The 27,789-nt window shown below is 44.8% G+C and overlaps 1 protein-coding gene and 1 long non-coding RNA gene across 17 annotated transcripts in view; one reads left to right on the plus strand and one right to left on the minus strand.

Annotated features, from left to right (window-relative positions):
* Positions 1-27,789, minus strand: part of LOC105831332 (collagen alpha chain CG42342) — a 149,531-nt gene that overhangs the window by 80,365 nt on the left and 41,377 nt on the right. The window lies entirely within an intron of this gene.
* LOC118646434 lies at positions 1,269-26,539 on the plus strand. The gene is made up of 2 exons (XR_004964012.1): positions 1,269-5,455; positions 5,571-26,539. It is a non-coding gene; the product is annotated as an uncharacterized LOC118646434 (long non-coding RNA).

Genomic DNA, 27,789 nt, shown 5'->3' on the forward strand with positions numbered 1-27,789 from the left:
TGTTTTTCTTTCCTAGCGTGTGCACTACCCTCCTGAAGAAGAGATGGGGGAGGGATCTTCTGGTTCTACCATTTCCTGCTTCCAGCGTGGAAAACGCCGCCGTTTGCGGAAGATCCTGTCAACCGGGAGTCCGTCGTTGTCTCCGACAACGAAGCTAGTCGCGCGTTTCTCTCTCTCTCTCTCTCTCTTTCTCTCTCATACACACACGCACACACACACACACACACACACACACACACACACACACACACACACACACACACACACATTCGCGTGTTGAAAGCATCGTGTTCTCTGCAAACAACTGCGGAGGCTGCGCCGTGCGTCGTATCCGAACTGTCTACATAAGCAATTAGCGGAATTTCTGAAGCTGAAGATCCCCCAGAGATCTCGGTGAAGGAATACCGCAATTATGCAGAGAGGAATCATATTAGTTATGTAAACATTAATAATGTTAAACGTTGCGTACGCCTATTTTATAAAGAAAATTAATCATATGACACACGGAAAAAATTTTTCAGTTCACCGCAAAATTCGGTACAAATTTTATCATAGGCGTTCCTTGTGTTCATCTGACAAACGTAATTAACAATTTAAAAAACTATTAAACAATTAATAACAATCGCGAATGACTGATCAGTTGATTGTGCGTTAGGACAAGATATTTCCAGCCAAATTTGGTGCAAATCGTATTTCGCGTTTAGACGTGAGAAGCAAAAAACGATAAAAATCAATTTTTCAAATGTTTATAACAATTAGGAATTTGCACGTCCTCTCGCGAATGATCGATCAGTCGATTGTACGTTACGACAAGATATTTCCAGCCAAATTTGGAGGAAATCGTATCTTGTGTTTAGGCGTGAGGCGTAGAAAAGATAAAAATGAGTTTAAATAATTTATAACAATTGGTAAATTACAAGTCTTGTCGCAAATAATCAATTATGTATTATAATAACTAAACCCTATGCAAATTTTTCAAAGTACATTAAAAATCTTATAATCAGGGAATTTTTAACGTTTGATTGAATGGTGCCTGCTGGAAACGCCTATATGACGTTCGGTCCTGGCCGCTCGACGTTTGGCTGCTAGCTTCAGCTACATTATGTAACGATAGAAATTTTGAAAATATATACACAAAAGACATTTTGCAAATTGTTTAAAAATTATCACGCAGCATGGTGAAATCTTCCAAGACAAAATTTTTACAATTTGAAACAAAATATTTCTTGCATAATAATGTATAATCATATACAAAATTTGTCTGTATATTACTATGTATTTAATGTTATAAATAGCGTCTTTTGATTGAAATTTCATATAATTGGAAAATTTTTAAAGCGTTAAAAGTGCATTTCTTGATAGTTAATCCCTCGTTCTTATTACATTTTAAGCACGAGCCTCGTAGTATGTTTCATACTTTTCATTTCATTATTTTAAAAAAGTCGTGTTAATGTCGGACATTATATCGCGAGAAAAAGAATAGGATAAAAGTACATTGTGGACAGATATTACAATATAGTTTCGATAGTGATGGAGTCAGCAATCTCTCTCGAAAATAATATCGTCCATAAAGGATCCTGGGACTCGCAACTTTGGTTAGAACCCAAACACGCATTTTCTTCCCGATCCATAGTCGTCGACCGTTTATCTTCCTGCGGGAAGCCATCTCGCACCCTTCGTGAAGAAAGTTCACCCTCCCGACACTCGAGATAGCCATTAACCCCGAAAAAGCCAGATGCGATTTTCTCGACGGACTGGCAGAAATTAGTTCGCGGTTACTTGGTGAAAGGGAGCACGCGTCGCACCATTTATTAGATCGTCCGGATTACGAATCGCGAATACCAAAGTCGAGGGGAACTTAGCACTTTAGCACTTAGCAAAATGTGGCCTCATTTTGTATGACATTAACTAAACTAATTGATACTCAGAGGATAATAAGTCAATATGAATTAGAATCGTTTTTTAGATACCATGTGTCTTAGCCGTAAAATATAAAATTATTCATAGGAAAATTATCATGTTAATAAACTAAAAGTAACATTTATATAATTTTCATTGCTTCAGTTATGCAATTAATCGTTATAATTGTATAATAATTATCTGTACAATAATTAAATTGCATCAATAAATTGATCAATTAATCTGATAATGTTTTACATTTTTAGAGGATCTTATAGATTACTCGTTAACAGTATTATTAAATTGATTGTCTATTTAATACTGTGATATTACTTTTCTGATTCAATATAAAAGCCGTGTTTGAGACCGAAAGTACCGGCACAAAGTTCAAAGAGTTAAAGAAATACATGTAAAATCGCATAAGAAACATTATTTCAGCATGAAGAACTCGCTATGACCGTCCATCGACCTTTCTTGATTTGAATTGATAGGATAATGCTCGCTTATAATGTTCGGACGTTATCTTATATGATGGAGCGAGGCATAGCAACGCGAATTACGTATGCCATATTGTCCATGTTGTCCATACTCCGCTTCAAGTATTTCTATCCGCTATTACGACGGCGGATACAAGATCGACATCTTAATCAGCGTCGGTAGACGATATAACACGAGCATGTCGGCAAAGAGAAGCAGGGGGAGGAGAAGGAGGAGGAGGAGGAGACGGCGCGACGCGAATGGAGATGACGGAAGACGGAGAGACGATACACGCTATATAGATGGATGCAATTTATTATGTCCTTGAACGAGCAACGAACGCTCGCTCGAACGTGGAACGAGTCGCAAAGTTTGCGCGCTTTAGAACAGTACGAAATACAAGGGACAAACTACGGGGAGTAATAAAGTTGCTGCGACGTGGCGGGCTGATTTAATAGAAAATATGCAGATTACGGTGCGCGGCGGCGGCGCGAGCTGCGCAAAGGCCAAGTTAAATAAGGTAGGGGCGGGCGCGCAATGATGCGCCTCCGCGTCTTTATCCGAAGCCGCTCTAAGCACCGCCATTAAAGTAATGGAACGAACGTTTCGCACGCGTTTAACTCTACCCCCTCTCCTCCTCCGTGGCTCCACCCTTGCGAGATTTCGGGCTGAAATTATAGCCGCAGTCTGTCTTCCGCGTGTTGACTCTTTAACTCCCTTTCAAGGTAATAAAAATCTGAAAGTGTTCCGATCGCGACTGTGCGAGGACGCAGGAGTTGTCGCGAGCATTAAAATACACGTTTATTCCATCGGCGAGAAAATGCGATACAAGCGTTCTGTAACAATCTTCGCAAAAGTACCCCGACACGTGGGGAAAATAAAATTCCTCGAAAATATCTGAGAGCTAATATCAGAGAAATATCTGCTACAGTAGCGACATGCGCGGAATGTACAAACCTTCGATTGGAAAAAGGGAGAAATTGAAACAAGCAATACCCTCCCAACTTGAAAACAGAGGCATGTGTGCGGCCGACACGCGATAAAGTAGACTAGTAGACGATCGCTTGGAACACAAACCCTACGTAAAATTAATAAAAGTTTCGATTGCCGTTGCTGTTTTCCAGCTGGAGGCAGCCCTAAACGTTAAAACACCTGATGGATCGCTACGTTCCACATACCGTCTGGCCCGCGTATAATTCGAAGGAGCGTTCGTGCGTGAGTGCGTTCGCGGCGAAACCAGAAGCTCAAGCAAGTCACGGGAAAAAGAGCCGTTTGCTCCCGCCGCGCCGCTCTGTTTCCCCCCCCCTTTTTTTTCCCCTTTCCGCCTTTAATAAGACGCCGTCTTTGATGTGCTTACAATCGCTCTTGACTTTGCGTACGCGCGCACCCGCCTCCCGACCTCGATACAGGGAGAATTTCGCCAAGGCGGAATCATATGCCTCGGAGTCGTGCACGCGCGTAGATCTTGGCAGCGAAAGACCGGAATTTCACCAACGAATAATAATCCTGCATTTTCCTCTAGCAAGTGAATTATAAGGCAAAGTAAAAAAGAAACGTGAATATCTATCTTGTGGTACGCGATTGTAACAACAAGAATTGCAACAAAAATCGCAATAATGAAATTGTAATAATAGGGAAAAAGTTGTGTGCGCGCGCGCCCGCGCACACACACACATTTATTAATCCTGACTCTGACAGCCACTGCTATTGTTATAACAAATTATTCTCAATCCAACGCGAGAGTTCGCGCAGTTGGTCCTCGGTAGAAGCGCGCGCGCGCGCGCGCGTATAAGTGAGTTCGGCGTTGGATACGGAACATGGGTGTGTATAGCCGACGGTAGGGGAATTTCAACTCGTCTCGTCGGAGGAGAAACGAGTAAGTGCTCTCGTTGTTGCGCGAGCTCTACTACGTGGCCGACCTACGAAGCTACACACCGTGTCTAGTGCCTTGCAATACGACGCCCGCAGCGGTGTGTTCACGCTGCACTTTACGCGAGCGACGCGCATCGATCGGGTTTAATCTCATTTTAACCTTCCGTGGGGCGCATGGCGTGCAACTTTTAAAACTGCTTCTAAGGATCTGGGGGTCCACCACGTCGAAATAAGAGCCGCAGACGCGTATCCGTGCAAATTTTTATATCGTTGCTGCATTCGTTTAGTTATACTACTTGCCGCCGCTGTTAGTCGTCCAGAAAACCTTATTTCAGCGAGAATAACTTAATATAAGGAAGATAAAGCGAAAGAGAAAGAGAGAGAGAGAGAGAGAGAGTGCGCGCTCTAATCTTCAAGGGAGCTCGTTTAATGTTATATGCACGCTAAATATTTTTAATGGGACGCACATTATGAGAGAGCATCACGTTATTTTGCATCCTCGCTGGTTTACGTGATAATTTCAAGTATAATCTCATAAAACAAAACGTTTAATAGCGTGGAAGTAATTTACTTTATGTCTCATTTATACCTTGGAAAATTAGTTAAACGAAAATGTCTTCAGTCAATTACGTAGTTGGGTTATTCGACCAAATATTTGTTAAACTTCCAGCCGTATGTTTGTTGAAACTTCCAAGCATCCAAGTTCGAGCCTGGGATCCTTCAATTCAATTAAGCTTCGATTAAGCCAAGGGGACTCTGTCATTTCGCATTTGGCCTGACGTACGTTTTTCCTCAGGTATATTATGTATTGTCACATAGGTGGCAAATCGAGTTATCGCAACTGCCGTGACTGTTTGTAGCTTCGCAAACAGTTATAAACGCACCCTCGATTCCTCCGTCCTCGGCACCTCCCGATCACGATCCTCGGACGTTTCATTAGCCTTAACGACCCGCGAGAGAACGGTTAACGTGGCGACACGTGAAGGTGACGTTTGTGGCATCGCGAGGCCGTGAAGTGCCAAGGCGGCGGTAACACATATATTTCAGGGTTTACGAGCGTCGCGCCGAACAAACGAACGAACGGCGCCTCCCGCGGCGCCATCACGAGTGTCTCGAATACAATAAAATGTATATACATAGACGTGTATAAAGGATGACTGCTGAGCATGAGTGAACTTTTTTTTTTATCGAGGAATATAAATAAAAGGTGAAGTTTGGCTTCTGCCTGTACTATATCAAAAATGTGTATGAATCTGGTTTTTACCCCTTTATTCTTTTTACTCTTGAATTAAACTGTATCATATCTCTATTTTTTTTTCCAGATGTTTGTCGTACTATCGCTCACGAGCGTGTATATAAAAATGTGTCAATGCATGGGATTGTCTGAAATATATTGAACGCTCGTAGGCCTGAATAACCGCGAGGATAAGTCATCCCTCCCGGGGGAACGAGCGGATTTGTTTGACACGCCTGCCGCGGCACCTAATAAAAGATGCTAATATATATATATCCCACCCCTGAGAGAAACTGGCGAGCGCTCCGACACAGTCGAACTGACGTGAGCGCCTATAACTCAGACGGCAGAGAAACAGAAATCCGAGATGTTCGGAACACCCGGAAAGGAGGGAGACTGAAGATAGACAAGGAGGAATTTGAGTGTTTAGGAAATGGCGCTACGTCTGTCGCGAGACGACGAGAATGAGGACGAGAATAACGACGCGAGAAACCGGAGACGAATCGGATCCAAGTTTGCATTTCTCTCTCTGAAATCATCGCGCGCGGCGCTAATTAATCCACACGCGATTGAGATTTTTTTTACAAATTTGCAAATGAGAATGACGAGGCAAGGTCAGTTTGCTCAGTGTGTGCGTTCGCTGTCCTTAGCATCTATCCAAGATGCCTCCGTCTCCATTTGTCCACGATTTCTATTAAGTAATCGCTCCGTCCGTTTTACCGAGCCCGAGAAAATGGCTTTTGGTTACAGAGAAGAGACGTTGCCAAGATAAGAGTAATTTCCTGAACAGTATTTCGTTCCATGTTGGCGGGGAAAACCACGGAAAAGCGCGCCCGTGTAACGTAATAATGATGAAGAGACCCGACGGCGCTTGTCACTATTATTTACACAGTAATTTTTCATTGTATGTACAAGATGTTGCATAATAAATGAGTAAAATTTAAATAATAAATTCTTCTTTCTCATTTCTCAGGATTCTATCTCGATACACGTTTATCGCGGATGTCGAATGTCTTTTTAAGATTAAATTCTTAATAATAAAAGTGCAAAACGATTTCTACACTAACTGGAAGTATTATAAAACTCGTTTTGTAAAATAATTCGACGATCGATCGAAAAATTGTCCGACCCGGAAACGGCACTTTCGTCAGAATCGGCGTGCAAGCAGGAATCGACGACGGTGTTGGTCTCGCGCTCGTAACTTCGGCGCGGATTATCTCGATTCTGCGTTACGAGCACGCCCCGTGTCGCGCCCTTTCAGAGTCGTCGTAATATCTGCTCCTGCACACCACCCTCCGTTCGAGGCCGTTTCTACACGCGCGCGGGCGTTACATTGAAAATCCCGCAAAGTCACTTAACATCGAACGCCGGCGGTTTAAGGTCCTGTAACGCCGCCGGAAACAGCGTAATAAATTCCGCAGATAAGCGCCACCGCCACAGTATCCGTTCTCTCTCTCTCTCTCTCTCTCTCTCTCTCTCTCTCTCTCTCTCTCTCTTTTTCTCTTTCTCCTATACGTATGCAAAGAACCACCGTCGCACATCCCTCGTATAATTCGTCCTCTTCTTTCGCAGGACAATAACTCTGCATTTAGCCTCACCAAGTTGATAACGTGCTTTGGGCTCGACAGTTGCTAGCAGTCGGGTCTTTCAACATCTGGAGAATTTCGCGCGACACGAATGGACCGGTTATTGCGAGAGCTTAACTCGAGTTTGCAGCGAAATTTAATCACGCATCAAATAAACGAGACGACAGTTAATCATCATTACCAACAGATCTTTCAGCCTTCGTTCTAATGAACGCAAATTTCTTCACAGACCATGTATTTAGTACACGTTTCAAAAAGAGAAAATAATACTCGTAAGTCGTACATAATGCATCCTAATTATTCTCGCTTGCATATTATCGCAAGAAAAATTTATGAACTTTTATGGTTGTATCTATAATTAACAAGTATAATAAGAGTAAAAAATTCTATATGTGTGCGACAAGAAGTAAAAATAAAAATGTGAAACATTTAGACGCATGTGAAGAAAATCGATATCAAATAATAATAAATTCTTAATGTAATCTTTGTAAAGATGCAATTTTTTCTTTCAGTCCTCTCACCTAATCCCCGTGCTCGATTTCGCGTCGGCAATTTTCGAGATGGCAGCTATCACCGCAATCATGTGCGCGCTCGGTAACGATCGATCGGTGGCTCGCTCGCTACGAAAGCCGATCGAGGAAGTCCTCGTCACGAACCAAACTGATTGTAACGCGAGTCGTAATACGCGTACGTGTACGACATCGCGAACGCGACCGAGCGCGACGAATCGAACGAGCCCCGCGGAAAATATCCGTACGTGAGCTCTCGGTTATGGCCGGTTGCGCGAGCTGTTAAACTGCGCCGCGCCGCATTGCACCGCTCCGAACCGCATGTGGCCACGTGCGGCATGCCGTTCGCGAGCGCAAAAGTGCCGACGTGCGCCTTCTTCGTCTCTTTTTCTACCTCCTCCGTCCTAAATCGCTGACATGGCGCTTAAATACGGGGGCGAACGAACGCTCGCGAGCGGTCACAGCCGGCGATATTCCGCCCGTCTCCCCCCCCCCCCCGCCCTCGCCGCCGCTCGCTCGCTCGCGACCGCTAGTTTCGTGAGGGAGGTTCGCGATTTTCCCAAGCTGTGTGTGATAACGCGGAACCCAATAATTGCATTAACTTCCACCAGTTTCCCGGGGCGTGAGAGAGCAAGCCAGTCACATTAAAACCGAGGCAACGATATCGGTTTTCCTGTTTAATTAACTTTTGTTTAAATTGAGTGCAGTCAGCGGGCTTCTTTCGAAAATGATAAACTAGGCGGCCAAATTAGCGCAGAAATACCACAACTCTGTTATCCAATTAATTTTCATTTACATCGTTTAGCGTGCTCGTTTCTCTGTAAGAACCAAATAGAAATGCAAGAAGATACAAAACGTGAATTACGCTGCCGAGGAAATGACGCTCTGAGAATTAATATTTGTTTTTTCCCTGATTAATTTCTCATTTCGATCAAATGTAAAATAATAAGGATTTTGCTGCGAAAATTAGGTCGAATTATATGACGTTGGAGAGCCAATTTCGCGCATCGCGAGTACAAATTAATACGCATTTAATTTCTACAACGCTTGTAAAAGCGTTTCTAACTTTCGAGGCGAGTGGTGTCTCGGTATGATGTCCGCGCGACGGCGTTGCGTTTTATTCGCAAAAAGAACGAACCAAACGCGAACGCATAATAAACGCATAAACAACGGAAATTATCCCGTAGCGGCGTTTTCGCGGCGCCCTTGATGTACTCGCGCATTTTAAACGAATCCGCGCGAGATGCATGCGTGATGTCCAGCGCAGCCGGGAAACGCCTCCCGGTGTATTTTTACACGTATGCGGAGACTTATCGCCGCGACGGAAATTAACGGGCAAAACGAAAAAGTAGGAGAGAGAAAGAGAGAGAGAGAGAGAAATGGCGATGCGCTTATACGCAAATAATGAACCGGCCGACACGGTCCCGGTATTTACCGTGCGGGAAACGGATGCCGCGCGCGCGAATCGCGATTGCGATAATATAAAGTCCACGTCGGTTTATAGGTATGTGTATGTACCTATGCAAATGCCACTGTGTCGGCGGCGGTCTTTTTTTCCCCCTCTTTCGCGCTGTCGCAATCGTCGTCGTCACTGCGATTTTTCTTCAAGGTTCACGCGCGGTAAGACCGATCGTTATCGATCCATCACGGACTACAAGAGAGAGAGAGAGAGAGAGAGAGAGAGAGAGAGAGAGAGAAGACGCGCATTAGTCGACCGGACAGGTTTGTATCCGTTTTATCCGTTCCCTCACGGAGAGAAACCGCCCTCCGCCTTTCTTTTCCACCGTCTCTCTCTCTGTGTCCCTTTTACCATCGCAATGCTTTTCGTTTAACGAGGTATACGATCGCCTTCGGCGGGACGTGTCCCCCGAATTAATCCGTGAAAGCTGCAGCACCCGCGCGCGCGACCGCCCGATATGCCCGGCGGCGTCTCGTCGCGACCAGCTTCGCTTAATTAGGTAAATAAATTTTCGTCGCGTCTCTCGTCGTCGTCTCCGAGACGGTTCTCTTGTCTGTAACGAGGGAGGAGGAAAGGGGGAGGTGGAGGGGACAGGTACCACGTCGCGCGTCGGCCGTCGATACACAAGGCGGACGCGTAATTAATTCACGCGCCCCGTTACTTAGCCTCCTCTGAGGGAATACGAATTTGTAACCTCCGGCTACGGCGGGGGCTTAATAGGTCGCGAAGAGACAGGTAACGACGGACCCGACGAGAAGGCGGTAATAATCCCGACGAGAGCGCGAAACGAGAGAAACGCTTATCGGGGGGGGGGAGGAGGAGGGGGGGAAACATCGCCCAGGATCTGGCGCACCGTCGATTACTCCCGTAGGGATAAACGCGCTAAATTATTATTAGCACCGCGAATATACATAAAATACCATTTACGCATTTACAAGAGGTGATAAATCTGCAGAGCTACAAAAAAAAAAAAAATAAATTCCAAAGTTGCAGATGTACTAAAGAGAAATCTACGAGTTGTAAGAGGCAAACAGCTTCTGCTGTTAAATCGTGTGTACGAACGCGAAACGGGAGGAAACTCGATCCGGAATCTCAAGTTCCGAGACGAAACGGCCGACCTGGGAGTGGTACGTATACGTGGTTCTTTCACCACGTCTCGCGGAGAAGTGCTGGAGGAGGGGGATGAAGAGGGGGGTGGAAAGACTCTGTACGACTCTCGGTGTACAACAGTCACAATTTCGGGTCTCGCTGCTAAATGGCCGGCCCGCGCGATAAGGAGGCTGCGGAACAACGGGGCGCGCGTCGTTCGTGGGAATTACGCTCGCGCGGAAAGTTTTAATTATCCGGCGGGGACGAGCGGCGCGGGGCGGAACGATGTTCCACGAGCGGCGGAGTTTCCGCACTCCGCGTGCACCCATCCGTTCGTCCGCGGTATCGCGGCTTCGCGGCGACGGCGACGGCGACGGCGACGGTGGCGGCGGCAGCAGCACGTGCTACCGTTCTAACGAAGTTTCGCCGGCGTTCGCGCTAGTTTGCAGTTAGTTTCGCGAGTAAATACAATATCGTCGTGTAAGCGGATGACTTTGCCGCGGCATCGACGGCAGAGGCGGCGGACTCCGGAATAAAGCGTCGAGCTTCCCGAGTCGTCCTTCCGCCTCCTCCGTATACTCCCGCGTACATTTTCTCGGGTTTCCCCCTTCTCGCCTTCCTGTACGGAAATACGCGAGCGAGTGAGAGGGAGAAGGAGAGAGAGAGATGATGCAGCCGCATCGCGTGAGGCAGGAAGAAAGTTTACGCGCGATTAAGCCCTCGTCGACTACACGCGGTCTCCCTATCACGCGATATTTACGATCCCTCTTAGTGATAACTATCGGCTGGAAATCCTAAATTAAAATGGGATTTTTACAAAGAATATTCTTACGGTAGATAAAATAAACACTTGTTTATCTGTCCACCGTTCACAATTCACTCAGGCATTTCTATATTTATACTTAATTACATTCAGTTAGATATGATAAATGACATCTCCCGAACATTGCTACGATTAAAGAGGAAACAAGTGTCGTTTCGGTTACGTCAACAGCTTTAAAATTGGTTCTCCTTGTCGTGAGAACAATAAGTTACAATGACAGGTCCAAAACTGGTTTCGGAGCGGCAGACATGTGCTTTCGTGTTTGCTGGTTACGGGTGGTCGTGAATAATAGCTGACGAGTAGTCGTCTTGATATACCGTCCGTCAACTCGATGTAGAAAGTCCCGTCGACGACGGGATGTTTTGGCGTATGTCCAGCTCTATCTCGCGAAACTCGCAAACTTGTGCACCGTAAGGGGGAGGAAACACCGGGATCGCATTTGCAACATCGCGATTTAAAAAACGGAGAGAGTTGTGGCGGATAAATGAAATAATCAAAATAATCGAAAAGCGTGAAAGGAAAGACTAATAAAAAAATTGATTGTAAGACTGATAAAAAAAAAAAACAATAAGATCGTAAGAAAAATATTTACCGAGATAACAAAGGAACATTCGATTTCGATTAGCTTCTCTTAATGAAAGATCCCGGCGATATCCAACGGAGCGTATTATGTTCGCTATATATCATACGTCACATCTAACGTTGAATAGATATGTCGAGCCGATTTAACGTAGGCAAGACGTATCCAAGCTGATTGAGTTACCTATCTCTATTTCTTTGTCGAGTTTATCGTAATTGCATTGCGGACGATAGGTTCTAATATCTCTAGCGATTGGAGCTAGAGGATAGATCGGTAGAGAAAGGGATTCCAGCGTGGAGATAATTGACTTTCTATTCGATCGCCTCGTCCATTCCTCGTTACTCTCGACACCGCCGTGGACGTTTACCACCTATTTCCAAACGGTTTGCCTCAATTTTCAGACTATTGCATCAAACAGCGCGCTTTCAGAAAGCCGCAGTGATTTTTCGATCGTCTCCCAATCTTTCCCAAACTATCTCTTTTTAAATCTTCCATAACGATTCCTTAAGCACAAGTGTACCCGCGGATTTAAAACCCAACGGTTGAATTCTCAAGTGGACCGAGGCTCACGTTACGGTTCCTGTAAATTATTCACGTGGCCTGGAGAGAGTACTGTCCCATAATTCTCCCCGGGGAGGAACTTTAGAACGCCGTGCCTCAGTTTTGAGATACGGCCATCTCGTTTCCATAAAAAGGACGTCCAGTTATTCTTGCCTCGCTTCTATACCGCGCCGCGCGAGTGTCCACGGTGAATTTCCGCGATCACGGTAAATCCCCCCTCCCCTCCCCCGGGAGCGCGTATAAGCGCGGGGAAACCCGCGCGACGTGTAACGCCTTACAACCGTCCGTCCGGTTGTCGTCCGCGCGTTCGCGGCAACGGCGCGGAACGAATCCGAACATTTGTATGCGCCCGGCTACAATCCGCGCGAGCGTAACATTCATCTCGACGTGCCCGCGCCGGCAACGTTGTCTAACCCCCTTTTCCCCTCGAAATGACGAGTCCGTGGCTCTGGCAGCGACGGTGGTCTAAAAGCGGCCAGAGAGACACCGAGTGACACTTGTGTGATCCTTTGAAGTGATATATGCAGTTTGTTATACGACCATTTTATACGCAAGTTTAGAGCCGTAAGCGTCTCGCGCTTTCACGTCACGTCGTACATGCTTTATGACGCTTGCGGTAAATGAAAAAAAAATTGCCTACAATAAAATAAATATTTAGCGAGACGATTTGTTTTCGATATATTTGTACACGAATAAAATAACTCTCAAAGATCCTCCATCTCTTGACAAAGTCCCGGGTAAAAGTTTTTTCAAAATGTCGACTCTGTACATATTTTCCCTCGCGTATCGGAACTCGAAGAGTAATCAGGCAGCCGTGCAGCTCGATCTCGAGAAACGGCTAGAGATGTCGAGACGAAAAGTTGACGCGTCAACGGTCGATCTCGGCGAGAAAAAGACAGAATCCAGAAACAACTAATCCTCCGACCTAATTAATTCGTTCAACGTGCACGCGGTGCTCCGTTTGTCTTCGTTGCGTTAGCTGTTTCTCGCGCGCTTTGAAGACCCGCGCCGTCGTCGCGGATTTAAAAGAGCTCCGGGATGGAAGTGCTCCGGGCGAGCAAACACGAGCGTGGGAGGGAATCCTTGGCGGCGCTACAGCTCGGCGGCGCGCAGCATCTTCCGGCTAAACATTTGGCTTTCGGAGGACAATAGCGATGCACGCGGTGATCTGCATACAGACACCGCGTCTTTAAGCCGCTTAACGTCAGAGACGGCATTCCGACCCGACGCCGGCTCGGATGCCGCGGTGTCTCGCAACGTCTATCGAGGAAGCACTTATCCAGGTAAGGTGTCCGTGGGAGAGGAAGCGAAGCCGATCGGCAGCGGCGAAAAGACCTTGTTTTCCAGCGTGCGATTAATCTCCCGCGCAATTAACTCGCCGTCGTGCAACCGGTTTATTTTCAGCGCCTCGCGCCTCGCTTTATTTTTACCGGGTGACCGATCTCGTTTTTTTTTCTCACAACAATCCTTCATCTCTGGCCGCCAAGCATTTTGCCAGAGTAATCTCCGCGACAATATTTAGTCTGCTGTTTAGAGAAATTTGTTTTATTTTTTTTTTTTTTATACGGCGGAACAGGTGAACATCGTCAATCACAGTTTATTATTTCATCGATTAAACATGTTGAGCTTTGAGTAATGACCATTCCATTCTTTCGCGTGTGTGACACAGTTTTTAAATAGTATAGTCAAGAATGTTTTTATTTTAATAACACGACATTTCTTCCTCCTGATATATGATGTTGATTTATTTTTCTAAAGAACAAGTCGCAGAAGACGTATGATCTGTCACCGAGAGTAAGATGATGTGAAAATTAAATGTAATTTTCACTAGCGAAGTCGAATTTTCATCTTGGCGCGCCGTAATACAGCGCGTCAAAACCACGGAAGCAATATCCGACTTACGTTCGTAAAAGTCAGAGAGTCGTCGCGTGTAAATGTCATTTCGTAAAAAGTTTCCTTAATATCCGCGGGACGCGATCGCGTACTTTTCTCTGCGGGACAAGCAACATCTTGCGGCGAGGGGTTTGCGGTTGTCGCGACGACACGACGACGACGACGACGACGGGGACCCGGGGCATTTGCATGCGCCGCATTGCAAGTTGCTGCAGTGTGTACCTGCAACAGCAGCGTGGTGCACCAGAGGGACGACGATCACAACGACAACGACGACGACGACGACGACGACGACGACGACGAGGAGGAGGACGACGACAACGTCGGTGACGACGACAACGATGTTAAGGTCACTGCACCGAGGAAACACGAAAGCGTAAAAGAATGCTGGCACCGCGGAGCGCGCATAAAGCGGTAGATCCCTTATAAACGGCCTGGCTTTCATGCTTTAATGTAACGAGGACCGGTCTCGGCCCTGGCGGTTAATTTTCCGGAAGTGGCCGCTCGGAGACCACACTGCAAAACACATCCGCTCTAAATTCCGCGAAACTATAATGGAAAAAAATGACTTTTTTTCCACTTTAGATAAGTGTGAAATTAAAACGGAATTATATATGCAGGACATTGTCTTTAATGTCCTTCATAAATAGAACGGACTAATGTCCGCCCTAACGGCTGCCCTCCCCTCAGTTGCAATAAACATCTCTATTGCTAACCGTTGGTGCCAACACGGGCACTGATCGACGAGGCAACCACCGCGGCAAATGCACGGCATGCGACCGCGACGAATTTGAGTTGTCTCCCGCGGATGACAACGCAAACGTGTGCTTCTTTTCTCACACGCTCATAGGCGAATAATGCCCGCAAGAGGAGCACACACCCGCGTCACCATCCTCGGGAAGCAACCCAAATTCGCAATCACATGCCGCATACCCACCGCGACGGCCACCGCGCCGATCGACATCCACAACTAGCACCAACAATTAGCAACAAAAACACTCATCACAACTGCGAAGAGAACGGCCGTCAAAGCAGACAAGCTAACAGACTGTTGTAACAGTGAACGACAAAGCTATCGCTACCGCTCGCGCCATATTGCGTTGCCAGCATAGTTTTGTTTATTTCGTCCGCTTTAATATACATGACGGACCACATCCTTTATAATGTCCGGACCACATCCTTTATAATGTCCGGTTTAACGTCTATTCTATAATAATTATTTTCAGTCCTATTTATATAAAAGACATTGTCATACATAGATAAAATGTCACATTAAGAATTGCGCCAGTCACGCTTAAGTAAAATGGACACGTAAGAAATCCGTTCTAATATTGTATATTCCGTTATAAAATATACATGTCCTTTATATATAAAGAGGATATGCTTTGCAGTGCACGGCGCGCGGCGTTAAATAATCCAGAATTTCGGCGGAATGCGAAACCGCGTCGCGCACCCCCTTCCCCGGGGGAGTAATCGCGCGGATAACGCAGATAAACGTTCCATTTTAATGTCTTGATACGCGGCAGACGCGACCCGCGTCGATTGTAACTGCTTGCACAGCCCGTTAAGGATTATCCCTTAATCTACAACATGGATATTGCCAACGTGCCATGTTTCTTCCGTGCCATGTTTCGTTTTTACACTACACTGGAAAAAGAGTTTCGTAATAATAATCAAGCCTAGATGATAATTAACATAGTCAAATATTTATTCGAAATTATTTCACTAAGCTTGACTATCGTTTATCAAACTCTTCCCAATTTACGTTCGTTTCGTAATATTGCAAACATATTTTCATAACTTTCACGATAAAAAATATATGTTATAGAAGAATTTTATAGAAAAAAAACTAATTATAGCTTATACAACATTCAAAATATAATTCAGTTATTTCTTCTGTTTAATAATTTTATTTAACTCGTTATAACGGATCTCGAGACTTACGGCTGACTACGTACAATTGACGGCGTACGTATGTGAGACTCGGAATATTACAAATATCAAAGTAAAACATTTTTTTATGAGAACGGTTTTAATAACTGGGATACACGATATACGTATAAATATAATACACCATTGCAACCGGCTCGAATAACATGACGTGGCGTTTGCTATTATTCACTTAATGATACGCAACGAGATATGACTAGTTAAAAGGGGATCGCGACCTATTATTTGTATACGGGCTATTATTTGAAAGTTAATTGACGCATTGATTGCGCCAGAGAGCACGATCCAAATCGTCCGGTCTCTAAACAGACAACCGCCGCGGGAATTGAACTTCGACCGTCCGATGCAGCCGAGAGAGAGAGAGAGAGAGAGAGAGAGAAAGAGAGAGAGCATAATACCCGTCGTGAAAGTCGATCTGCGAACGTCATCGTAATCTCGCGGCGATTCCCACACGGGAAATGGCGGTGAATAAAGTGGAGGAGTTAACGTACGACGAAAATTTCGTCGCGTCGTCGCTCGGAATGAGGGAAGTCGCGGCAAGTAACGACGTCGCGTGTAATTAACGTAATGGCTCTCCGTGACCGCGACGTCGAAGCCGGCCATTACCGTAACGATTCGACCCGTAATTCATTCCAAGTAGAATCAATCCCAAACCGGGGAGGAAACACGATAATCGGTCGTTGGGCGCCTACGTGCGATCGCACCGATAAACGTATGGGATTCCCGCGCGAGGGAGGAAGAGGCCGATTCCTCCCTACGGTTCGTTGACTTTCATCCCGCGTTTGCTCGTTTCTCTTTCTTCTCTTTGTTCCTCTTTTTGCCGCGCGAACGCGCGTCTGAAAGATTCCCCCCGAAATTGCTTTTTCTACACGGATACTAGCAACCCACGGCTTTCGTCTGGATAAATACGCGACGAGCGTGCCGATCGAGGATGCTGTACGAGCGCGTGGGTGACGACACGACTCACAAGCTGATCGTGATCGAATGAGGAAAGCAAGAACGACGATTATCTGCATGTGCTCGTAAAGCGATGATTATAAAGCCTCATACGGAGAATAGGTACGAAATATCGCGAGTGATGCAATGTAAATTGCTCGATGCAATCATGGATAAATAGCGAGGGCAAATCCGCTTTGTGATAATTTAGAAAAAATATAATAGAAGAATAAATTTACTTATATTATATATTTATACATTGAGACAAAAAAATATTTGAAAATTTATTTCAGCAAAATTTATCTTGCTGAAATAAATCTTCATTTAAATGCGTTAAAATAAAATTTTTACTCCCAGCAGATAAATCGATTAGCAAGACAAATGAGAATTTCACAAAAATATATAATTTGCCATTATAATCAACTTTTTATACGATCAATAAATATCGAACGAAAAATAACGTCACGAGTAACATTTACTTGCTACTATTTTACCTTTTCCCTCGGTGTAAAATTTCGCAATGCTTCTGAACGAAAACTATTATGCGCTCGGGATTGTAATTAAAATGTTTTTTAATTTATAAATGTTACAACCAATATATGTCTCTTTATATTCCCACCACAAATGAAAGAAGGTAACGTCTACCGAATCTTCCACTAAAGAAGACCCGACTCCAAACGCTTCTTTACGCAATCAAACCAACAAGTTACTGACATAGCAACAATTGAATCGTTCGCGAGACGAACGATTGACCCGGCTATTCATCGGCAGACAAATCCCCGCAACTCGGCAGCGCATGACGATACGCGCTCGTGGCTCGGTAACGAAGCGAATTCGATCATCGAGCGTAAACGACAAATCGCCCCGCGAAACCGGAAGCCGGTCATTGAGCCGGTGCACGAGGAGGAGAGACGATCCAGGGAGCTCCCCGGATTTATTATGCTAAACACCTCGGTCCCCGGGTGTCGGAGTGTGGCGGAAACGGGCAGCGTCAGTCGCCCGCATCGATATTTTAACTAGATTAATGTCGTCGGCGTGCAAAATCGTCTAAATCGACGTTAATCTCGCGGCGCATCCTTCCCGAACGTCGGGTCTTTAATCATTCCGAGGGGATCACTCTCTCTCTCTCTCTTTCTCTCTCTGCCGACTGGTCGTCGGTGCAGCCGCACGTCGCGGCGTTTATTACTGACAAAGGAGAGAACGAATGAGCCGAGGGAACTGCCTGCGTACGAAACGCGCGTACTTTTTTCTTTTACGACGCTTCCGGTGGCGGGCGAGAACGTATAAACGTATCGTATCGACATTTGCATTCGCAGCGAACGAGCTCTTTCGCTATTTCGTCGCGAGGCTGCGCGTGTATACCGTACAAACGCTTTTTGCTCGGGTTATATATACGTTCCTCGCCGGGCTTGGCTTAGCTCTCGGCGCGCGCGTTCACGCGCTTAGTGGCTTATTACGCCAAAGCACATAATGGGCCCGAGTATAGTGCCTTACGTGCCGGCACACACGTGATTCGTCAGTAACAAATTTGCCGCGCTTATCTCGTCGAGAGGCACGGTATTACGAGGTATTACCGGCAAATAATATCGTATAACTGCTGTAACACGATCGCAAATGCGATACGAGAGAAACGGGAGAAACGGGCGAACTCCAAAGATTTGTTGCATCGCGTCGTGTGACGCGTTTTACGGTTTCGCACGCGAATATTTACGATTACGACGGAACGTAACGCGGACCGTTCGCGTTGATTAAAAAAAAAGTACTGCTGATCTCCCTCCCCCTCCCCTCAAAAGTTCGCGCAAAATCGAAAAGATTATCGAAATTAATCGCGTTCGCCTGATTACTGAGCTCGTTGTTCCGCTTGGCGTCGCGACGCAAATTACAAAAGTTTCACGCGAGCGACGTACCTCGTCAAACCCTCCCTCCCTCCGCGCATGGATCTCTCTCTTTCTCTCTCTCTCTCTCTCTCTCTTCCTAAAAACCCTCCGAATTATTCAACGGCGTAATTCGCGAGCGTCGCTTCGTCAACGAATAATTCTCTGTCCGGCGCGCGCAATCAGCGCGGTTCGGTCGTTTTTGCTAATTAACCGTCCGCGAAAAATTCAGCTAGTGCTCGCTAAATCGCTAAACGCATTATATCCTCACGTCCCTTCGGGCCCTCATTATCGATCGCGAGGCCAAACGAGGCGTGCCACGATATCAATTTTTAATCCATTTACATGAAATATAATTCTTACTTTGATAATTAGGAGAATTGGAAACCGATTTCCTATTACGAATTCAACTTGATTGCATTGTTTCGCCGCTTTTTCTTCCGTCCGAGATTTAAATCGGGGCTGTATATATGCGGACGCTTCGTTACAGTCTCATTCTCCTTTTCCCGGCATTATCCTCCTTATCTACGGCAAAAGAGACGCGATTCTAAAGGACAATCCTCTTGAAGGATTGTTAAAGGTAGTTTGCCTGTTATACAACTGTACCAGCCGATCGGTGAATAGGCTGGCGAGGTAAGGCTGCGCGCGGGCAATACCCAGCTCCGTTGTCGAGCTCCCGAACCACCCCCGATCGCGACAAGTTCCCGATCCCGGCGCGGCGAGGGCAGACCGACCCCCACAGCCGGCGAGTGTGAGAAAGATGACGAAGGGTGAGCGAGGTACCTTCCACTCGAAGAATTTCACAAACGAAACCAATTTCCTGCCGTGCCGGTCGCGCACCTTCGACCTTCCTTCTCGTTCGCGGCGGCGGGTCACGCTGCCACCCCGCGCGTGGAATCTGGCATTCTCTGATTCACGTCTCCCTTTTTACCCCGACGCGCCGGCACGAGATTGCCCGAGAGACGTAGGTAGTATTACCGAGGCAGTCGCACACGCACCGATAAAGGAATAGCGTCCCGTATCGTACGAATGAACGGAAGGGGGACCGAGAAAGAAATTGAAATGATAGACGTAAAATCGACTTGATCGTGTGATCTTACATCGTCGAAATTTTCCGGGATATCGTTAATTGAATTAATTATAAACGTGAATTAATTGTACGAGCGATATTACATTAATCACTTTACCCATCCAATCTTGACGCTTTCATACGCAGGATATTCGCACGATACTTTAACAGCCTTGTAGGTTGTAGGTTAATTAGAGTCGAAAATATCCGTACGAGAATGTCGAGGATGTAATCATTTTCGAGTTAAGCGCAATTAAAATTAACCAATTATATGGCGCAGAATTCGCATGTATCCATAAATACGTTTACATATGTGTTATCTATTGTAGAATTTGTAAAATGTTTATCGATCTGTTATCTATTGTAGAATTTTACAGCTGAGCTGATACTGAAATTAGTTTCTATCGCTCAGATTTTGGTTTCTATACATAGATATTTATAATCAAATACCATATCGCGATTCTGACTGACTGATCAATATTTTATGGTTCCTTGAAATTTCAAATACACGTGTCTCCTACTCTTCCTCTCTGGTTGTACATGTGCACGCACACGCGCGAAAACGCGTTTAATTACAACTGAACGCGACCGAAATAGTCATCGGTGTGCGACAATCGGGCGACACTTTACACTTGCGACGTGTACGCTTTCCTCTACTTAAGTCATTCAATTTCATCTCGTTCCGTGCATTATCCCGCGCACGAAACGCGAAGTAACTTTACGAAATTTGCCGTTAGCGAGTATTCATCGCGTTTCGAAGAGTAATGCGTAACAGTTACCTGTCCGCTCGAAGGTCTTTGTACGAATGATGATGTGGCAATGAACCTTGTACACAGCATCACGCTACTCCATAAAAAACAAAAACCAAGGCCACGTGCCTGCCGACTATATATATTGTCATGTAAAAATATTATTATGGATCTCTAGTATTCCAATCAAAATATTATATAAATCTAATATTTTATAATACTAATTTACGCAGAATATTCTTCAAATGCTTCTTTTACAAAAATTTAAAATTTATCTTCAATTAAATGTTAATTTAAAGAGCAAAAAGTTATTCCTTTTATTTCTTTTTTCTATTTCAATAAATTTACATTATGAAAGCAAAATTGCGCGACTGCACTAAGTAAATGGAATTAAATTGCCGCAGAAAATGTAATAACTGATCTTAAATTCTTAATTTGTTAAAATCGTGCAATTTTATTATTCTCGGAATAGAGTATTTTTCTGATTACTAAACAAAGACAATTAAAAAGTAAAATTAGATTTTTTTTAATAGAAAAATTAATTAGTCATACAAATAAGTGTAAAAAAAGGCTGAAATAACTTGTAAATGTAATAGTTAAAATTTGTTATTTGTTAAATTAATAAGTAATTTACTTATACTGATAGTTTCATGCATATAAGCAGTAGAAAACAAAATAAACAATATCACATATGATGTTAAGAAATATATAAAAATTAATAAAAAACCGATACTCTAATACCATAATTTTAAATCTAAAATTTAAAGATAATAGAACGCACATGAGAATATAAAATATAATTGAGACCAACTTTGATATAAAATTCAGTCATTATTATGACCTCATATTTTCATATTAGAATTTTCAACTCTAATTAGATTCTCTGAAGTTGAGGGTCATTCAATTCCAAACAAACAATCAGGTTATAATTGAAATTAACCGATGCTAATGAAATTGATTATAAGTCCAATTATCAGGCATCCGTTAATTCATCAAAAATAGCCCTTTAATAGTTGTAATAACACGGAATGCTAATTTTCCACTATGCAATATCCTGCATCCAAGCGCCATGGAATCATGGAACATGAAGTGCCGATAGGACACGACTATGCAGCAAGGTATGTTCTATAATGCCGACTTCCGAGAAAGAGATTCCATGTAAAAGGGATTCGACATACCGGAAAAGCTTTCTCGAATTTTCTCACGTCACATGGCGCGAGCGTTAAGATACGAAGAGAGAGAGAGAGAGAGAGAGAGAGAGAGAGAGAGAGAGAGAGAGAGAGAGAGAAAGCGAAAGCAAAGTATGCAGTATCTCCCGACGAGTGCACAGGGTGCACACAGGGAACGAATTAAAGCGCGGAAATTTCTATTAAAACGTAAATTTCTATTTCTATGCGAATTACGAGTTCGAGTATATGTTCTTTTGGAATGTTCGCCGCTAGAGACGTATTAAAAGGGACGCTCGCTATAAAATTTTCATTTTAATTATCCGTCTCTCGCGGAACGTGAAAAAGTAGCGGTAGTAGTTAACGCTAACAAAGTGTCCCCTTGTACCGAGATAACGCAACGGCGAGACACATTTTTCGCCTCATCGTGAATTAAAAAAAAAAAACCGCCAACGCGACGGCAGTTACCGAGTTGAAACTCCTCTGTATCGCGTCACGCAGCATTTTTTATTTTAATTACGCGGCTCACCATCTATAGTGAAGTTGAATGAGTCGCGTGTTAAACGTCTGTTTCTTTCCCATCTTCGTGATGTGCATCTTTATCCACGGGGAGAAAAAGGATTTAACTTAGACAATTCCGTGGTTACACAATTGGCAAATAAAACGTTTTTATCACAGACGTAATATTGTAAATTTAAAAAAGCTAATTTCTCACGAAACGTTCTGCGGGTTTTTTTTTCTCGTTTTCACACTCTCCAGGCATTTCATCATTGGCTTTATTCGATTTCGGTGTTCGGTTGTTCTGCGAACGATGGGATGGAATGAAAAGAGAGGAGGAGAACAGCTTTTATTGCGCAAATCGCATTTAAATCGCGGAGAAACATCCAAACGAACTCGATCACGCGAAGATCAAGAGTGACGTGTCCTCCAAAGGGTAGCGGGGACGCGGGGGATGTTATCGTGTACGATGCAGAAGCAAATTTTTCTACCTGCATACCGGATAACATTCCCCGTTATATTGAAATTCAGCGACAGCACGCGGTCTCGTCGAAGCGACTAAAAGCACTCGTCGCCGCGTGAGATACGACGAGGTGAGCTCAAGACGGGGAGAAAAGCCCGGCATGAATCGATATATCGACACGGGCCATTTTTTTTCTCCCTTTCTATAAATAGCCAAACCACCGGCGCCGGATTACGTATATAGAGACGCGCGGCTCTATGTCTATCGTCTCGAATAGATTAGAGCGTTGCGCCCTGTGCGCCGTGTCACCGACGTCTGATTTACGATTGCAGATAGGTATACCCACTTCCCACGCACGGAGGTATCCCAGTACGTTTTATATATTTCTGTACGTGCCAAGAAACAATAGCGTTCCTCCCGCGATACTTTTATCGAAAACGACGCGCGCGCGGAAAAGAGAATCCCCGCTCAATTTTAACAGAATCGTACGAGCCACCGGCTCGCGAGAAAGAACAAAAGCGATAATGGATAATGATCTACGAAAAAGCAATTACCCCAGGAATGTTCCCGCTAATAACAAACAGAAAGTTAACAATCCCGTTGAGCGAAGTAGATGTGGCGGGAGAGTACGGGAGATATTTCCGCGAAATTGTAAATAAAACGGTGGAAAATTCAACCAAGTTGCTAATTCTATTGTTTTCAAGCGTTTATTATTGTATACGAGAAAGTTACTCCGATCAGTTTTGTTTCCGCGCAAGCGGAACAAATACGGATGACGTACCACAACGATGGCAGATATGAAGAAAATATGAAACAGATACATTACACCCGTGTAAAAACCGCGAGCGCGTCCTACTTTGCACTTGTTTGTCCTCCCCCGTTGTGCCGCTCACTCCGATGCGCTCACTCGTAAATTTATGAATGATAAGCCGCAAACTTTACAGCACCGTAACTCAGTCAAAATTGCCCGGGGAGATGGGGTAACTTTCGGCATTTTTCCTACACGCTGTGCGACACAACGTTACCTACAAGTGCCCATTTAAAAGATACTCTCCCCGGCTCTCTCTCTCTCTCTCTCGAGCTTTTTTTTTTTGCAACCGCGAAAGGTTTTTCGAGAAAAATTTTTACTGCCGTGAGCAGGAAATTATTTAACGTGATCAATTACGGGACACGTTACAATAGTTACAGAGCGTCGAGAGATGCGGCGATATTGTTGAACTTTGTGAATAAATTAACCGTCGTTTTGCAATACACAACTCGTCTTTTCTAAGGGGAGCATAAAAAAATAGATATACGCGCGCGAAACGCGTGTTGCAATAGCATAATAAACGCGGGTATTAAATTTCCGAGGGATCGGAAAGGGTAGAAATGAAAATCGGGGGGAGATTCGATTAAACCATCAAGATCGATGAAAATTCATTCCGCGAATATTTCCGGCTCGTTCGTTTCGCACGGGCGAAAAAGATCGAGAGAATTGCAGCCGGACTAGATTGCTACCGCCTCCCGCGGACACAATATAAACGTGGGTTTCGAGTCGCTCAAGGGGCCCATCATCATTGTACCGCTCGCTCTATCCCGACAGAAGATGCAAATTTGTAAGCCCCGTTAGGACCCGGCTGCTGCTGCTCCTGCTTTGAATCGCCACACGAGCCCCGGCGCTCGTAAATCGCACGGGTGGTGGCGGTTCCCTCCGTTTCTATCGCCGTTCAGGTGCATACAACAGAGTACGTTACATTGGTCGCGCCGGCGCGGCGCCCACGCCGCCGAAACCTATTTCAGGAATAATGCCCGCGCTATCTGTCCCTGATAGGGGCGACGGACTACGGCTGGCCCGTAATAGGTATCCCTCCTGAGTAATTCTCCCGTGTCTCTCCCGAAAGGCATCCGGCGTGACCAACGAAAATTGAGGTTACGCGGTGGACCGTACCGAAGCAGATCGGCCTGGGCAGCGTGCACGCTCGTCACGCTTGCATTGTGTTCTCGATTAACCGCAGGGACAAACGAGTATCTTACGAGACACGCTCAAATGCCCGGACGGCAATATATTCGACGTCGCGCAGGGAAAAGGGGAGGGGGAAGGATCTTGATAAAGATGCAAAGAGATATTCGGTTGCGGGACGGGTTTCTCCGCTAAAATATTTCCTTATTTGCCTGGGCGACGTAATGCTCCGTTTTATGAACAAGTTTCCCTCGACGCATCCATTGCGATGCTCCGCGTCGCGGCCGAACGATATTCGAAGAAGATGCGAAGCGAGCGCGCCCGAGTCATGTCTCCGGAATCGTTAGACGTCTCGCGAAACTAAATTTATCCCGCAATAGTATTTACTCGGCCGGCATATATTATAACGCGGGGGAGGGGGATGACGCGAGCGCCAAGCCTCGGCGCCTCTCTCGCCTGGGAAAAACGAGAGTAGCCGCTTACTCGATCCTCGCCGACGCGATCGCCACGAGATTAGATACACACGGCCGTCGTTCTCCGCGTCGCGCACGGTTGTATAAATGTATGCGAGGATGATAACATACGGGCAGTTGAGACCGGGGCAATGAGCCACGAAGGCAGGCATCGACGAGGAACATTCCCGTCGGACGGGAACGGTCTTCGACCTGTACACCATCATCCCGCCTACTTACGGAAAGCATGCGGCGCCAAATCCCTCGGTGGCGACGTCGTCGCCGTCGTCGTCGAGTGGAGGAGGCGCAAGAAACGGAGGAAAGGAGGAGCAGGCACAAGAACGGAAGAAGAAGCCCGGGAACGGCGATCGCACACCGGCAGACGATGGTAACGATGGCGCGGATCTCTCTCTCTCTCTCTCTCTCCCTCTATCTCTCGAAATTGCGACGTCGTGAGTCACTTTGCATGAGAATAGTCCTTACATTGTCGGGGCAGATGGTATGATCGATTTTACAAAGTGGTTAGAAGGGACAATTTTTCTTTTGTAATACTATGTCAACTTCTGGATCAGCGCTGACGCCGCACCGACGAGGAAGACGAGCCCGATTATATACCTTATCGTAAATCTCGGAGGTTGTCACACACATGTGAAGCGCGAGAGCGCCTGCTTCGCTACGATGTAAAATTTATCTTGAAAAGAATTAATCACACGTGACAGTAATACGCGCGAGCATTTCCGACTGATTAAAATATTTCTTGTCAAATCTCTCGGAACTAATCATAAGCATGTATCGGAAACTTGAAATAAAAAAAGCCTCTACCATATTATTCCGTTTAAAACTCCCACGCGGTCAATCTTATCGCATAATTAAATTAATAAGTATATTAATTTAATTAAACAAGTATGTGCATGGTTCAAAGATAAAATATTGGATTCGAATCGCTCAATTAATGTGACATATTTCGGGTGTATTTTATCCAAATATATCTACGATATATACTACTCTCGTGCATTTTCTATTCCGTTCACGTGCGTCTCCCGCACGAGTTACAAAATATTCTTGTTCGATGCGCAAGAACGTAAATCATCACGACGATTTCTGGCGGGCGCAATACCTCCGTATTCGCTCGTGCTCTCGAGGCAACGTAAAACGATAGTTTCTCAAGCCGGCGAAAACCGCGCCCGAGAGTCGGTTCCCGGTAAATCGTCTCGGATTTCCCGGCATATTTTCGTCCCCTTTTATTCGCACTCTATGCTTCCTGTAGCTTTATGTTCCTCGGGACGAACATCGCTCACCACTCGGTCCCGTATTTCTTACGCCGCTCGTATTTTTGCCTTTTACTGAGGCACCCGCGGTTTGCATATTCGTCGCAAAGTCGTCCCCGGGACATTCGCAAGTAAATCATAACTGTATATCTTCGTCGCTTGCTCGCCTCGCTTTTGCGAAAAAAAAAAAAAATATACAATCGCTTGAGTATGCGGCTATCTCTTTATTTATTCATCGGCAGCTTGATTCCTAATGATGAGAAAATTTCGCCAAATCAGCCGAAGCACTTTATAAACATAAATTTACACAAAAATATAACATTTTTAATTATTTAATTATATTTCTTTGGACATTATATATACTTTGGACATTATTATATTTATTTTACTTTATTTTTTGTCTAAGCACTATTTAAGATATAATTATTTTCATCAGATATTAAAACTATATAAAAGACGGCTTTTGGGAATATGCGGAGCCTATTCCGTGGAATAAACTACTCATAAAAGTTTCATCTCGCATTTATTAATGTATGCAGCAGATACATGTATTTATGAAGTACGAATGTATATTTGTCTGCATTGTTACCTAATCAATAGCCACCGTGTCGATGATAATGATAAGCACTGACAGACTAGCTATTACTGATTAACACCTCGCGCAAATGTCCCGAAGGGATCATTCAATAAAATGCGACATATAATTCGAGTTATTACCCAATAAAGTGCGACAATCAAATAAGAATAAATAAAACTTCGATTTCGCCCGGGGCGCATTCAGATATCGCATATTGTAGAGATAATAATACAAATTTCGATCATGGCAGAGGAAAGAGGAAATGTTATCAAGCGCGGCGCGATCAACGGGGAATGATAAACGTCTTCGAAGAGGGGACGTACTCCTTGGGACGTATCGTCCTTTCCTGCAGCTACACACGCTGTGAACGTCATTAAATATTCCGTGGCTCGAAACAAACCGCCTCCGCGGTCTTACGACAAATTAGCAATTATAAATTAGCATTTTAACAAAGTCTCCTCGATACTCCGCATTACGCTCCCGTATCTTTTATTCTATTAATTGATCTTTTCCCGTTGAAACTGCTAGATTATATCCTCAATTGAAGTTGAATCCCTTTGTCTCTGTGTCTTTCTGAACTGCCTTTCTGTATCTAACTGAATTTCGCATCGGTTTTCTTGTCTTATCTCCATAATTCTCTTTTAGACGAAGCGTCGACCTTCGCATAAAGAACACAATTTAATTTAGTTCGAATTAATAACGGGTCACTTCTCGTCGAAACTGCGGAATCAACCTCCTTTGTTGCGCGCTGAATACAGAATGAAATTATTTAAATCTTGCGATGACCGCTTGCAGATCCCTTCCAGATAAATGTTTGATTTCATATCGAGAAGAGCCGTGCTACTCCGGTTAGGGCACGCGCGTTC

This window comes from Monomorium pharaonis, chromosome 7 (genome assembly GCF_013373865.1).
Source record: "Monomorium pharaonis isolate MP-MQ-018 chromosome 7, ASM1337386v2, whole genome shotgun sequence".
Classification (NCBI taxonomy): domain Eukaryota; kingdom Metazoa; phylum Arthropoda; class Insecta; order Hymenoptera; family Formicidae; genus Monomorium; species Monomorium pharaonis.